The sequence below is a fragment of the Chelonia mydas genome, chromosome 9 (genome assembly GCF_015237465.2).
Source record: "Chelonia mydas isolate rCheMyd1 chromosome 9, rCheMyd1.pri.v2, whole genome shotgun sequence".
NCBI classification, from domain to species: domain Eukaryota; kingdom Metazoa; phylum Chordata; order Testudines; family Cheloniidae; genus Chelonia; species Chelonia mydas.
In genome coordinates, this window is record NC_057855.1 from 12,250,286 (window position 1) to 12,260,987 (window position 10,702).

General features: G+C 44.3%; 1 long non-coding RNA gene across 1 annotated transcript; it reads left to right on the forward strand.

Annotated features, from left to right (window-relative positions):
• Positions 1 to 3,780: 3,780 nt before the first annotated feature.
• Positions 3,781 to 10,323, forward strand: LOC122461646. The gene is made up of 3 exons (XR_006283716.1): positions 3,781 to 3,843; positions 7,685 to 7,722; positions 9,761 to 10,323. It is a non-coding gene; the product is annotated as an uncharacterized LOC122461646 (long non-coding RNA).
• Positions 10,324 to 10,702: the final 379 nt, after the last annotated feature.

The window sequence follows — 10,702 nt, forward strand, 5'->3', positions numbered from 1 at the left end:
ACAAAACAACCATTGCTGCCCGTGACTCTTCATTTCCTTACGGGTGGTTATGGAGAAAGCGCATGACCAGGTGATGAAACCATCAAACCATACCTGGCTTCAAAGAAGAGCTAGGATGATGAGAAACCAAAGTTACTCTCAATTTGATTTCTGACCATATTAATGCATTGTAAGTGTACATGTTTTATTTTATTGCATTCAGACTGCTACTGAAGTCCTGAGGACAGTATTGCTGTTATAAACACACTTTCAAAGCAGACATGCCAAACCCGTGGAAAGAAACGCAGAAATTGGGCTTGTTTTTGGCTTAATTGGCTTGTGAGTTGCTTGTTGGCTAGTTTTTGGCTTGTAGCTTGTTTGGCTTGTAGCTTGTTGCTTCTTCTTCTTTTTTTGATCTGCTCCCTGCAAACAGGGGCAAGGGGGGGCAAGCAGGGGCAAGGTGGGGAGAGAGTCAGGGGTGCACAGCGGGCCCACCACAGTCCCAGACTGCATGCCAGGGGGATCTAGTCACATAGAGTGTTGGGGTTCTCAGGGAATGGCTTGTTTTGAAATGGGATTAGCTTGATTTTTGGCTTATTGTGAAAGTTGGAAACTGTGTTTCAAAGATACTTTAATGCAGTTGTTTCTCATATACTTATGTTTGGAATTTGGCCCATAATTTTTCAGCACTGGAGGTTGTTGGGGACAGTAATTATAGGGGGAGGGAGATGGTCTCCAGAGGATAAAAGCAATGGAATGAAAGTCAGGATTCCTGAGTTCAATTCCTGGTTCAGCCCTTAACGAGCCCTTAAATCTAGGCAGAGACAGGTATAACATAATCCAATGGCTGGGAGCGGGGTCCAGGGATTGCACAGCTCACAGAAGCAGCAGCATGTCACCCTTCCGGCTCCTATGCACAGGGGAAGCCAGGGGGCTCCTCACGCTGCCTCCACCCCAAGTCCCGCCCCCATAGCTCCCATTGGCCAGCAACCACGGCCAATGGGAGTTGCAGGGGTGGTGCCTGCGTACAGGGCAGCGCCCCCGTGTAGGAACCAGAGGAGGGACATGCTGCTGCTTCCGGGAGCTGCTTGAGGTAAGCACCACCCGGAGCCTGCACCTCTGACCCCCTCCAGCACTCCAACCCCCTGCCCCAGCCCTGATTCCCCTCCCACTATCCTGAACTCCTCATTTCTGGCTCCACCCCAGAGCCTGCACCCCCAGCCAGAGCTCTCACCCCCTTCACGCCCCAACCCCCAATTTTGTGAGCATTCATGGCCCGCCATACAATTTCCATACCCAGATGTGGCCCTCAGGCCAAAAAGTTTGCCCACCCCTGTTCTATGGCCGGTGTTGTACAGGAGGGCAGACTTGATGATCACAGTGATCCTTTCTGGCCTTGGAATCTATGGTGGATGGAAAGTGCAGAGTATGATTATTAACTAAGAGTGATATTTTTTAATAAAACATGTTGACAGGGGTTTCTGTTTACAATATGATGTCAATGTAAAATAGACTGCCTGAAATGATATGCATATACAAGTTCTAATCGATTAGGAGAGAAGTAATCAGGTATCAAAATGCCTCCTCCACTGTGTGCTGCATGCTCTCCCCTAAAGTGCTACTTGCTTGTTGCTACATTGTTTGTGTTTCTTGACATCTGTTCTTCATTTCCTCCACAATAAATTCAGTGACAGATCAAGAGCATAAGGAATCTGCAGCTGTAATTTGTAGTCCACGCTGGTTTTCTCACCATTTGAAAGCATTTTTCCTGGTGGCCCAAATCACAAGTGTTCCTGTTATATAACAACCCCAACAAATACAACCAATTCTGTCCCTGAAAAGCTTCACTATTCTTAACCGCTCTGTGGTTCTGTTCTTTGATGTAACCTCTCTGCTCATATTGCCTGGAATATTGCTCATGGAATAAACAGCAATGTGTTGCAAAGATAAATCAGAAAGCAAACGAGAAACAATTCCAACCAATATGACTGCCTTGTCAGAAAGCAGTGGGCCAGGTCCTCAGCTGGAGTAATTCCACTGAACTCAATAAAGCTATGCTGATCTACACATGCTGAGGATCTGACCCCACATTGTTCATTATTGAGGCCACACAAAGCACCTCCTTATAGCTAGGCATTTTAATTGATAATCTTTGTTGTGTTTTTTTTCTTAATTTGCACTTAAATCTGTTTACACCACTGAAGGCATGAGTATCTATCAATTACCTGGGAAGGGCTGCATCATAACCAAGTCTGTAACCACTTAGACATGGTTGGCTCTAAACATATTTTGTGTCCAAATGGTTTATACCCATGTCATATGACCATTCAGTGGTAGGGAAGGGGTGGTTCAGAGCAGGGCTAGATGATGTGACGATAAAAACATCTGCAACCAGGTTGCCTTAAAGCCTCCACCAGTCCTGGAGCAGTTGCACTGATGCTAGGCCAACAGCAGGCGAACTGCTGAAAATTCTCACTGAAGACACAATCCCACAGACTATCCTCGTAGGAATGACCTACTCAGCTGGAAGTGGCTAGAGAGACTCTAATGTGTTAGGGACACCAGGTATTTCTCTTCAGCCTGTTTTCTGTCTAGCATCTTCTGCCAATAGAGATGGGTTTGAGCTGAATAATTTGGATCTGGATTTTGAGTCCCCCAAATCCCCACATTTAGAGATTAGGATCAGCCATGAACTTTGGATACAGGTTTGAATTCCAACCTTTCCCAGCCTACTTGAAGTCATGGGGTGTTTCAAGCCAGGGCTTTGCTTCAGGTGCATCTCTAGCTGTTAACAAATCCACATGCCTCATAAATAGGGTTATTATTTCTTGTTCTTCCATTCAGCCCCGCCAGTGTGAAATATGAATGGGAAAAAACAAGAAACCCCTGCAAGCAGAGATCATTATAGAAGTGATTGACTCCTGTAACTCAGCGCCACCTTCGAGGAACACGACTAGAGCCAGCCAAGAACACCATCTGTCAGTGGCAGAATGTGTAAATGTATCTCTATTTATGAATTCTCGAGTTGTGAGACAAAAAATGTCTCAGCCATGGTCTGCATATCTGTACATAAAATATCACCAAGTTTTGTTAAATATCCGATTCCAAAGCACCTGCAGCTCACAGTCATGTTAAAATAAAACCAGGCAGGTCTGTTGCAGCCAACAGGAACCATTTCATAGCTTACATGTCTCCTGGGGGCTTGCAAAGCTATTTCAGAGAATGTAACGTAGCTGACTATGGAAAAGAAACAGCAATTTGATTAACAGGCTTTCCCAGACTATTCAGCAGGAGTTTCCAATGCCCTTCACCTAATAATTAGCTGGCTCTCAGATGATATATCATTCACATTTGCATCAGCTGCAAGGATCAGTGGGCATGATGGCCTGGCTACACAGTCATATTATTACAGTTTAATAAACTTGTGTTCAAACAATGGGGCTTTTTAGGGCCCATTTCTGCCACTTTGACTCATACTGAGTCATGCCACTCTAATCAGTTGGACTCCTGACACAGAAAGGTACCGTTCCATGTGAATAGTGGTACAGACCCGGGCCCTTGGTGCGGGATCAGTTAACTGAGGGCTTCTTGGTGCCTTTGGGAAGGGCTCTTGTATTCAGGTGATGAAAGGGTCAGCAGAGCTCAATCAAAGCATCAGTGTCTACAGCCCATTCCTGTTTTCTTTCACTGGCTCCCCTCCCCTCCTGTCTTTCTCCATCTGACTGGTCCGCTCCAACCCCCAGATAAGAGAGTGACTCATTAACTACCACCACACCTAACTTGCTTTAGAACAACTGCCACTGTCTGTCTTCAATCCAGCTGTCAAAACAATGTCAAATGTGGATCACTGTACCTATTCTTCAGGTGAATATCAATATTTAGTCCATGAAATCTTAAACTCACTGATAGACCAGTGGAATGGTCTAGTGGATAGGACACTGGCCTGCCGTGTGACCTGGGGCAAGTCCTTTCATATTTTGTTACTCTCTTGTCTCTTTAGACTTTGAGCTCGTTAGGACAGGGGTGGTCTCCTAGGATGTGTGTGTAGAGTGCCTAGCTCAATGGGGTCCTAATCTCAGCTTTGTCCTCCAAGTGCTACTATTCTACAAATAATTATAAAGAATGGAAGTGAGGGGAACAGCCATTAGAGCATGGAGCAGTTCCACAAGCTATTGTAGAAATTCTAAATATCATTTAGCTAAAACAATTTATGAATCACAGAAAGTTTGATTCACTTCAAATGTCTCCAGCCCTTTCTGCTCACCATGAAATTTTTTCTAACTTATGCCCCACCCTATTTGTCAGGTGCTGTGTTACAACATAATTTCTGTCTGATACAGGATCCTGTGCATTTGCCTCATTTACATATAAATCCCTATGGCACAGCCTTTTGGGCAGCCACACAGTGCTTTCAGTTGTGTAGACGGCATGCAATATGCATTTTACTTGCTATATGGGCCTTGGGGATTTTAATTTTGTGTTATCTAGGTTCTGCTATATGACAATTAGCCTGGATCCAGACCTGTTTCCATTTGCATGGTCATCAGACATTTTCTTCTTACAAATCCCATGTGTTGTTCAAAGGATCCATTTCCAATCATCTCCTAGCAATTTGTTACTTTGATCTTTCCAAGAATTTTGGGAGGCCACATTAAATTTGGGTGGAGTGACTCAGAATGCTGTAGGAACTGTCTGAATCATTTTACTGTTAATTTCTAGTCTTTCCAAAATGTGTTTTTTTTAAAACAGGTGCTGATTTTTATTTTTTTTTAAGTGTATAGTCTTGGGGTATTAGCTGAAAACCACAGAAACATACACTCATCCCTTAACCCTTGTTTATTGCCTACCCATTTTACAGTGTTGTGCCTTTCCTCTATATATGAATGTTATCTTTTGAATATCAGTGACTCTCTACCCAGAGGATCCCATCTGATTGTGTTTTTTTTAAGTCTCATAGATTCAGGATGCAGAGTGAATGTGATTATTGTCAATAATGTGTTGCATCTTAAAAAGCTTCTAACAATGTGGCATGTTTCTTTGCAGCTTGTTACAGCAGAATCATTTTGAAATGTACTGAAGTCACCTCTGTAATAGGAAGAAATTATCTAGTCATGATTGTACTATCGTGCCCACTTTCAGTGTAGGATTAACATCCATCAGCTGGACAGCATGATTGATTTTCTAATTAATAAGGCATTTGTATCAGCTTGCATAACCACACAAATCTTAATGGGTTCTCTACTGTATCTTAAGAGATTTTTTGTGTGTGTGGAAATTTACTCTCACACTTAAGGACCTTTAACTAGGGATAAAGCTAGTTAACCCTTCACTTCACACATAAATCTGACATGGCAAATGCTGTTACAGAAAGTATTTCAACAACAAGTACAATCAAAAGCTTATTTGGAATAATGACTTTCTTACTAAGTACCCACACACGCTTTACAGAGTTAAGTAACACAACTTCAAAGTTACAATGAAAAGAAATTGCCCAGAAAAGGGAGGGAAAGTAAGGGGTGTGGAAAATGGAGAAATATCTTCAGTAGACAAATCAAAATACAGTAGTTGGAGAGCTCATGCAGCTGAGGGATGCAGGAAAGTTATTCTAGATGTCAGGAAATCTGATAACTCTTATATGAGCCCAGATTGGGATTGGGCGAGAGGACAAAAGTCTGGTGTTAGATGAATTGAGAGCAGAGAATGGCATGGGGGGAGGGAGGAGTAGATCCTAAACTGCATTCAGTGAGAGACTAAGAGGGCATCTCTTTTTGCGTGGTCTTGCCTGGAGCCCTGTCTAGTTCCTGGTGTTAGAACAGCCCTGATTGAACTTTAACTAACCTATGCCCAGCTGTCAACAATATACTGGTATGTCAGAGCTTAGGGACACCTTGACCATAGCCTCTTTCTCTTGAACCAGGGGCAGGAAGGGATAGGGAATGATGGATTAGCAGCTGCTATGGCAACCCTATGCCACCTACAGATTTCATCCTACAGGCAAAACCTCAAAGGGCTGGATCTACTGGCTATTTCAGCTGCCAAAATCAGCACTATGGTCCATAAGATGAACTGGAGCATTTCCTTGATAAATAACGTGCCCCCCACTCCCCCCCGCCCAAAAAAAAACACTTTAAGAAAAGCCAGCCTGCTTGGAAAATCTATTCTGGGCTACAGCAATTAATTGCTGCGCTTGCATAAATGATTTACATGTGTTTGCTTTGGATAACGCATGGTTTGCGGATCCAAGGATCCCCCCTCTTTCCATTTCTAAAGACTCCGATTGCAGGCTATCCTTGCCAAGAGGCATGGCAGGGTTTGTCCCAGTACTCCCATAACATGATGCATTCTTAAGGAAATTGAATCAAGAAAAGGAGATGGAAACCCTGTGCAGCTCTGCCAGAATGTCTTATGGGACCGAATTGAAGGAGAAAACTTACTTTAGAAATTCTGGTATGCTAGCTTCTTGTCATGTGTGTGACCTTCCCTTGCAGTCAGACACTGGGGAGTAAAATTGAAATCAATGAGAAAAACTAGTATCTCTTTCAGCTTGGCTCCAGTCTGCCTGCTTACTTGAGAAAGTGGTTTTTAATTCCTATTTCATGTCTTATGTAAACTCTACAAGGCCAGATCTTCACTCCCAATGCTGAATGCCCATTGGCCTCAAGGCCCATAGGAGCAAAATATGAGACGAGGACTAAATATTCCAGGCAAACCAAATGAAATGAGCTCCAATAGTTATTGGGATTTTTTAATCTGCTTTACACGTTAAGCACAGTACAGATGGGAGCCCTAGGCAGACTTCACACAATCTTCTGCTTTGATTTACACCTGTGCAGCTTCATCACATGAGACTATAAATCTGGCTACAAATGGTACGAATTAATGCAGGATTTGGCCCTTCGCCCTTACCAACTGTCTAGAGAATGAACAAGCCTTAAAATAAGTAAGCACACACAAGCCTGTGATGCTTTAGATCAATTATATTATGTGAAACAACCTCAGCCATATTCCATGTGCGTTGAGCATACAGTAATAAAAATAATCATTTAGAGGGAGATTTTCAGCCAGTCAATGTTTAAGGGACAACGTCAATGTAAAGCTATGAGAAAACAAGTTTGTTCCCTCTTTTAATAAAGAGCAACTCAGTCTGTGAAGAATGCCCATTGCAGTAAGAGATTACTGCTCTGGGGATCATACAGTAAGGGCGAGACTGAAATGCTTATTCCCACTGAGCACCTGAGTAGCCCTGTTTAAATTAGTGGGGATTACTTGCAGAGTAAGATACTACTCCAGATGTGTAAGGGTGACCACAATTTGGCCCAAAGCACGCTGTGCCAGTCTAAGGTATTACATATGCTCCTTGTGTGGAGTGGCTGGAGAAGAGGACACTAATATAATATGAATGTCTGACAGAGTTTCTTTATCAAAATGCATGTACTCCTTCCTCCCCAGCAGATAGCAGCCATGCTTCTCCCTCTCCAACCAATACCTTGCAGTAAGTCATTTAGCCTGGGTTGCTTTGAAAAATCCCACCCTGTTTTATATGTGAAGCTAAATGTGAGAGGTTTGCCAAGGGAGTGACTTGACTCTCCCTGCTGGGTTTATTAGCTCTGCTGATGGGACGCTGCCCTAATATCCCCGCCCAGCAAGGGAGTTGATACACCATATTTGCCACATTGTTTTAATTTGGCCATTTGTAATTACACAGGAGAGCAATGAAAGCAAGTGACATGCTGATTGTTCCAGGTGAGTTGCGTCTCCTGTTCCTTTAAAGCTACTGATACAAACTACGCAGCTGTAGCCTGTCCCAGCATTAGCTCTGACAGGAGGTACCAACTAGCTGTCGTACCCCCGGTAGGCTTGAATGACTCCTTGAGCAACACTGAGCCATTCGCAGTGTTGCAGGAGGGCAGCTGGGAGTGGGAGGACCACACAGTCAATGTCTAACAGCTGCTCAGTGGAGTGTTATGGAAAGCCAGTGCAGTGTCTTTGATCCTGAGACACATGAAGCTGGTGACTTATTTCTGATTTGCTTTCTCAATCATTGCCACACAACCACGCGCTGCTTCTCTTTCCCTCTCTGGCAAAGGAGCTACTATTGATTCAGGAGAGGCAGAAATACATTAGCTCTCAGAACAGGGAGAGGGGAAAGAGGAGGGATTTGGGGAACAGAAAATGAAATTGCAGCCACGTCTGCCTTTTTGCCATACACGTTTCTTTATTATTAGAGCTTGGCATACACCACAGCGCTTGGATCTGGTTTCAGGTTTCATGCCCCTCACCTTTGCTGCCCCAGTTCAGATTAAGGGGTTTGGTTCAGACAATAGACTAGCTGTGAAACATGGATCTGGATCTAGCTTCAGATTTTGACTTCTGCCTCCTAAAGCGCATGGTGTTGGTTCAGGCTCATTACAGAAATAGCTTTGCTGGGATTTTTCTTTGTATCCATTCAATGCACAATCCTCTCACACAGCAAAATATAGAGGCATATCAAGTGGGATCCCGCAGGGATGAGTTCTGGGTCCCGTTCTGTTCAATATCTTCATCAATGATTTAGATAATGGTATACAGAGTACACTTATAAAGTAGATTATACCAAACTGGAAGGGGTTGCAAGTGCTTTGGAGGACAGGATTAAAATTCAAAATGATCAGGACAAACTAGAGAAATGGTCTGAAGTAAATAGGATGAAATCCAATAAGGACAAATGCAAATTACTCCACTTAGGAAGGAATAATCAGTTGCACACATACAAAATTACTGCCTAGGAAGGAGTGCTGTAGAAAGGGATCTGGGCATCAGAGTGGATCACAAGCTAAATATGAGCCAACAGTGTAACACTTGCAAAAAATGTGAACATCATTCTGGGATGTATTAGCAGGAGTGTTGTAAGCAAGACACGAGAAGTAATTCTTCTGTTCTACTCCATGCTGATTAAGCCACAACTGGAGTATTGAGTCCAATTCTGGGCAGCACATTTCAGGAAGGATGTGGACAAATTGGGGAAAGTCCAGAGAGGAGCAACAAAAATGATTAAAGGTCTAGAAAACATGACCTATGAGGGAAGACTGAAAAAACTGGGATTGTTTAGTCTGGAGAAGAGAAGAGAGAGGGACATGATAACAGTTTTCAAGTACATAAAAGGTTGTTACAAGGAGGAGGGAGAAATATTGTTCTTCTTAACCTCTGAGGATAGGACAAGAAGCAATGGGCTTAAATTGCAGCAAGGGCGGTTTAGGTTGGACATTAGGAAAAACTTCCTACTTGTCAGGGTGTTTAAGCACTGGAATAAATTGCCTAGGGAGGTTGTGGAATCTCCATCATTGGAGATTTTTAAGGGCAGGTTAGACAAATACCTGCCAGGGATGGTCTAGATAATACTTAGTCCTGCCTTAAGTGCAGGGGACTGGACTAGATGACCCCTAAAAGTCCCTTCCACTTGTACGATCCTATGATTCTACGAAAAAGCTAAGTGTGTTAGCTTGGGAAGAAGGAATGTTAACTACCTTCTGAATCACCAATACAAAGCATCCTTCAGTGCCTTTAGACATTTTAGTGAGGGCTTCAGCAAACACTGTTTCCTAGCCATGACCCTCCTTTCCCAGCCCCCCTGCAGCAGGACAATACGTCATTGGCCAGATTTTAAAAAGATGTCCAGTCCCATTTAGCCAGCCTACTGTGCTCTTCTGAAAATCTGGCCTCACCTGTGGTTGCTGAGCCCTTGAAAAGTTGGCCCAGCGTTCTTTTCACAATATGGCCTGAAGTATTATTCCCACTGCTACAGGAACTGTGGGCTGCAAACTCGTGTTCGCTCAGTGTGAGAAAGGAGGGCAGAAACCTGAACGGTCAAGATACTGAACTTCAGGCTTTGCCCTTTTTCTTCTTTTTTAAGGTGGCTTAAATCATCATACACAAGCCCCAGTAATATCCCTTAGCAAGGACCAAAACCGTGAGTCTGAACTGAGTCGTGGCCTCTGTGACCTTGTTTAAGACCTGGAAACCACTGTAAGGGGCTTCTGTCTCTTTCTCCGTTTGGCTTAAGCCTATCAAATGCCTACATCTTGAAGTGAGTCGCCCCCCCAGCCAAGCCTCATCCCTCCACACATGCCTGCTGAGCCACAGCCACTTTCACCTGAACCCCCCCTCCCCGCAGAGTCCCCTTGCCCCTGCACCCAGAACTCCCCAACAAACCTCTATGCATCCAGATCCCCCCCACACCTGGATCCCCCAACGACCCACCTACATCCAAACTGCCGCACACAGAAACCGCTCACTGCACGCTTGGATCCTCCCACACTAAGCCCCTCCACACTTGGATCCTGACAAGCTGAGGCTGCCTGGCCGTACCTGGTGTGGAGGAGCAGGGCTCTGGGGTGTGTTTCTGGGGCAGGCCAGGCCCTTGCACTGTGTCAGGACCAGGTGAAGCCTCACTGCCAGTCTGTGTCCTGGGGGGGGAGGGAGGGAGGACTGCAGGGTGACCTCCCACCTCCCTGCAGCCAGTGGCCTGTGCTCCCCACTACCATGCTGGAGCCTCCACACTTATTTATTGACCAATCAAATTTGCAGAATTTTTAACTTTTTGGCACAGAATTCCCTCAGGAATAAATCTGACTTCTGCACTCCCTCTGGTCAGCAAGATGCAAAGGAAAATCCACAACATCCACAGGAAGAGACAAGATGGGAGGTCAGAAGAAAAGAGAAAAGCTCTCTAAATAGAATGTACACA